This window comes from Scatophagus argus, chromosome 1 (genome assembly GCF_020382885.2).
Source record: "Scatophagus argus isolate fScaArg1 chromosome 1, fScaArg1.pri, whole genome shotgun sequence".
In the NCBI taxonomy this organism is placed as follows: domain Eukaryota; kingdom Metazoa; phylum Chordata; class Actinopteri; family Scatophagidae; genus Scatophagus; species Scatophagus argus.
In genome coordinates this window covers 10,280,572-10,286,522 of record NC_058493.1, presented here as the reverse complement: position 1 = coordinate 10,286,522, position 5,951 = coordinate 10,280,572, and positions in this window count along the sequence as shown.

The following is a 5,951-nucleotide window of genomic DNA, read 5'->3' as shown; positions in this document are numbered from 1 at the left end:
CACTGAAAGCATCTGGATCCATACCAACTGCTTTTCTCCAATGTACAAGGAAGGAGGGTGACCTTTACAGCTTTTGAATAGGGTAAGGCTTTCAAGACCTCTTCACCCGCGGTGTGTGCTCTTTGTCGCAAACAGGTCTCTTGGTCTTGCAGTCCAGAAGTATCTGGCATTGTATCAAAAGAATGGAAAGAAACTGTGGAAGGCTTTTACTTGTGAAGAGGTGAGGGAAGAGGCAGAGTGAGAGGCAAGCTGCAAGGTGCCATCAGTGCAGAGAAATGGGAGTGAAAAGGATGAAAACCTATAAATGAAAATCAATACGAGAAGGCAGGAAGGCATAAGAACTGGGGGGAAGGTAATAGAATAGACTAAAGATAAATAATGAGGACAGGAGGAAGGGGAAAGAAATAAGGAGGGAGAGTAGAAAGAAGGAGACAAAGAAAAATGATGGCAGAATACAATCAGAAGAATATATTTGTTATTGTGTGGCTGTCCTTCCTATCAATAGATTCAGAAGACAGACGAATTTGCCCTCAGTAGCGGTGATGACTGAAAAGTGTCTCCTCTGTTCTTTTTTAAAGGACTCTCTGATTGAACATTGAACTTAAAGCTGCGACCACATAGTCATTCAAGAACTGGTGCTTATCTGCGACTTTATGTTGATTAATGCAGCTGATTACATTTTATATCTCTCACATCATTGATGTACTTGTTAGTAAATGCACTGTATGGCACAGCAGTATAATATTTAATAATTAACACAGCTTCAAGGCATACCACCCTATGTTCTCAATTGTATGGGTTGTCAATGTTAAAAAATGCTGAAGAGGATCAGAAGTTTCTCACTCTTGTTTAAGTTGTTCTCTTCAGCTTTATGAATTTGAATTTGAGTGGCAGATGATGAAGACCAAAACATTACTTAAATCAGTTAGTTCATGTATTGTCCTTCAATTCAAACTTTCCCTTTTTCTGCACATAAATGTGACTAAAATAAAAGGGCCGGAGGCACTCCTCAAGCAAGATACATCTTCAAATGTGAGTCTGTTAGATTGGATGGGACTTGCTTTTTATAGTACAAGATTTTAAAATTGAATGTTACTGAGTGACATGCCCTTACTGATTTTAAGAAAATAAAATTTATTTGGAGAAAGACAACAAAAGACAATTTTGTTGTCATGAATTCACCTCATTCAACTTATTATGCTTAAGAAAGTACAAACGAGGCATAAACAGCAGCTCCTGTTCGCTGCTTTCGAATCTACATATGTGGCCTAATGCATTTTAGGGCAAAATCTTTTAGGGTGTTCTGTCCTGGTAACTGACTTTGGCTGGAATGCAAGTAACAGACCAGCACAATATGTCAGTACTGTCAAGACTGCTCTTCATCTTGAAACCAGTTAATTTCCTGATTTATCTATATTGGTCTTTGAAAGGTAACTTTATTTTGATCAGCTTCCTCCTGTTTTATAAATGTATCTTTTTCCACCACTTAATTATATGAAACTGAAGGCGTGCTCTCTTAATTTACATTACCAGCGCTGGTATTTGCACAGCATATCAGTTTTAAAATCTATTCAAGTTTGAATCTATTTGTATGAATGTTTGCTTGTGCAGGAAGTGCACTTGTGTGAAAGAAGCTATTTAATTGTATTTGGAAACAGAGATGATGGGTGCGAGTGTCCACGCTATTGATATGTGTCTGTGCTTGCGTGAATACAGCATCCCATCATACCCTGAGATATTTCAACACAACCATCGATCAGCTTCAGCAATGCACGGATCAGATGATACCGGGCTGAGTTACAGGAAGCATGCCCGTGTGAGAGTGTGTGTTTGGACCAAGGACAAAAATGGCTGCAAGGAATGAAGACAGCATCACCTTATTTCTTACTGGCAGGGCAGGAGGACGAACGAATTGATCAAAATCTTAAATGAATGTGTAAAAAACTGATGAAAGATGATGATGTGTTTGTGCGCGTGTGTGTTTGCAGAGAGTAGATGTGACGGAGGGTTGAGGGAGGGGGGGGGGGGGAGGTGTGGGGGGTGGGGGGTCATCTTTTGCCAACCCCAAATCTCACCCTCAATCATGAATGAGAGCAGATACTCCACCATCACACTGTGCAACTCTCTGGACGCAGGCCAAGCAGGAAAGGGAGGCTGGCAGCAATTACAGACACACACACACACACACACACACAGCACACACTGATCGCACTGCACCGAAAGCACAGAGCAGTGAGGCCAGTTCCATCTGTGATTCTTCAAAGAGTTTGGCTGATATTGATTTGGTGCCAAGGTTAGCAGCTCATTCAGGCAGAGTGGAGCTTTCAGGAGCAGCTGGAAGGAGCTGAGACCACAGCCGGAGACGGAGGCTGAGACCTTGAGCTGAAACACACAGCAGCAATCCTCTGTTGGGGCTAACAATGTCTCCAAGCACACCATCACAATCACAAGGCACACAAAGACAAATAAACACACTGACACACACATGCATACATAACCTGCACGTACGTTCCCTCTCACAGTCATGAGTGCACCACATTGAATGTTGAGTGGGAAAGAGGGCAAAAGAGTGTGAGAGCGGGATGAAGCCTGTGTGTGTCCGTGTGTGTGTTTATGCGTGTGTGTGTGTGTGTGTTGTAGAGAGACACATGATTAGTTTGTTTTTGAGAAAATGATTGAGGCTCTTAAATTCAACTCTCGTCCCTGGCCAGAGGACTCTGGGCTAATGCTGTGTATACTTTGTAGTGCAACATTTGTGCGTGTGCTCTGTGGATGTGTGTGGATGTGCGTGTGTGCGTGTGTGTGACTTTGCTCTCTGCTGGCCTTGATTTCTTTTCACTGCACTAATTCAACATAATAATAATAGTAAAAGCTAATCCAGCTCTGCTAACAGGACATCAGACATAGTTGAGTATTTGGGTGCACATATTTACTGCCTCTCTCTACAAGAGCAGGGACACCTTTTCCCTTCTGACCAGCTGTTGCGATACAGGAAACTGAAGTGCTAAAATATAGAAAATGCCTGCTGTGAAAACAGTCAACATAACCAGACACAACACGTTCAGTGTGTCTCTGCAAGGGCTTTGAAATCTGCAACAGCTTATTATGGAGTATTGTCCAAAACAAACTCATAGAAAACTTTTTTCCTAACTTAAGTAGAGTATCAAGATTTATATTGCTTGTCATTATTTAACACATACAACATGTAAAAATTGGTTACATTATCACAAAAATCATATTATCCGAAAAACAGATGTTGCATGTTGATGTGATTTCCATAGTTACAAGTGCTGGAGGAAAAGCTTCTAGCTGATTACCAAACATCATTTCTTTAAAGAGGTGCTCCTGTTCGATCAATATTACTGGGTGTTTTTTTTTTTCACCAATTGTTGCACATTTAGAAGGCTGTGGACTGAGGAGAACAAAAATGGTTCTTTTTGTATTGCAAAACAAAGGTATTTTTGTTAATTTCTTAAAAGCTAATGGTCTTACTGGGATGATTCTACTTTGTCTTATTCAAGTACGTATATTAGATATAATTTCAAAATGCAAAATCTCTTCCATCATAAAAAAAACAGTTTATGTGAAGTAATTTGTAATAAATTGTATATATAATGATATATGATAAATTCAGGTATATAATATTTTTTCTGCATATTGATAAAAGCTCTGTTGTTGTTGGTGTGTCTTGTTCTTCCATATTTTCCTTTCATACATTTATCTAGCAGCTATCCTCCACTAGGGCTGCAGTCGAGTATCATGTCACACAGTGGAAGAAGGGGATTATAACTCAAAAAACCAACTAAGCACCAACTCATTACTTATAACTTCCTTGGCTGAAAAGAAAGAACAGTTTTTGGTTTCATTCTCTTGGGAAAAGCAAAAAAGGTAACCAAAGCTCAGCAAGTATGAAGCAAAAAGTGTTGCATTTATAATGAAACAGAAAGGGGAAATTACATTACACCGCTCATGTAAAAGTAATATTTCATATTGCAGTGATGCAGTGAGTGGTAAGAAGAACCTTCCTAAGCACGCCGGCTGTCATTTCAGTAAAGTAAGTTTGCCTGTTTCTGTGTTGTGCCTCTGAAAAGTTTACTTTCACAGTCACAAGGTTTTAACGTGACAGCAGCAACAAACATACGTGCGTGTGCGTCTGCGTGCGCTCACACACCCACGCACTTCACCGCCTCCGCCGTCATCATTCAGACTAATCCCCTCACAGACCCCTCGTGTTGCTCTTTGAACGGAGTACAAAGCGTGTTCTGGGCTTAAAACAGCAGCACAAAGACACAAATAAAAAACCTGCTGAGACTTTTGACCTTTCGGTTGGGATTACAGTTTTCAAACAGCGTTCAAGGAATTCGGCTTTCACATCCACGCAGCTTTTCAAACAGTCTCCCTGCTCCCTTCATCTCTGCTTGCTCGCCGATTTAATGGCTCTCATTTTTGTTAAATCCCACAAACATGCCGGAGTGAAGGTGCTCTGTCGTAGTTTTTTTTTTTTCATTGGGTTTGGTGCTTCAGGCCTGTGAGGAACACGTAGGATGAAGTCATACAGTCACTGCATTCATCACATTTGCTTTTTACTTCATGCACAAATGTTTAAATCATTAAATTCATGTTTAATCTGAGCTTTTTTTTTTAAATCATTCTAAATTCTATCTAAAATTTAACATAAAACCAACAATGGGACGAATGCAGAAACTTCAGGTTTTTAATCTTCTTTTCTCTTTTTATCGCTGAATAAATGTCTTAAAATAGCAAGGTCACATCATGTTAGGAAAAACAAACAAAACGTTGGTAGTTTAGTTTTTACTTCTCTGCAGACATTGTGATTATATCCAAGAATAATTTTGGGACATGCATCATTTCTGGTTCAAGAAAGGTTTTACAGTCGTGGAAACATTTTTTTTTTTTTAACATTTAAAGTGAAACATGTCCCTGTAGGTATTGTCAAAATCCTTCACAGGTAATTATCAGTGATAAAACTCCAGGCTTTGCCTTTTATTACATCACAGACTGCAGCTTTTTTCTGGTTTCCGGCTTTAGGAGGCAGTTTTTCATGCGCACAAATATTGATTAAATTGTCAAGAATCCAAGAATAACGTATGTGAATTCAGTTTCAGGCAGGATCTTTTGCTTTAACTGGTGTTTGCCTACCAGTAATTTTCTGAGCTGTTCCCTGTGCATCACTAGGCCCAGAGAAAGTCACTTTGAGTTTACACACACACACACACACACACACACATTATATGCACTATGAGGCGAATGAAACAGAGTCTTAGGTCATTATTCATGGGAGTAACTTCAAACACTACATGAGCAAAACAACAGCTGTGGGGGGGATCATGCCATGAAGGTATACTGGGATACGTGGGTGTATGTGTGTGTGTGTGTGTGTGTGTGTGTGTGTGTGTGTGTGTGTGTGTGTGTGTGTGTGAGCGAGTGTTTGTATGCAACAACAGGAGGAGTCATTGTCTGGTGATTATATTCCCACCTACGCCCTCTCTCCCTCTCTCTCCTCTGCAGCCCCCCCACCCCTCCAACACACAGACACACACGTTTTCTTCACACTCCTGCTTGGCCGTTGACGCCTCTGCGAATCAATATGTGCAGTTCTGGAGAAATACTGCATCACCATGGCAACCAGGCCTCCTGTCCTGTGGAGAGCAGAGCTGCAAACTGTACAGTCTGGTTTCTGTCCCACCTTCTACCCTCTCTCTCGTCATTTTATGGCTAATGTCTGTGAGCATTTGGCTAATAGTGTACCACTGCTGTGTTGTCATTAATATTCTGTATACTCAGTCCAGTCTTTGTCTTCCCTGTTTCATTTGTTTATTTCTGGTTTTAGAACATGTTTCTTTAATCACTTGGGATCCTAATGTAACTAATTTTGCACTCTTTCAACTTAATGCATCGTCTTAGTTTGATTGCAGTTTTTACTTTTCCCA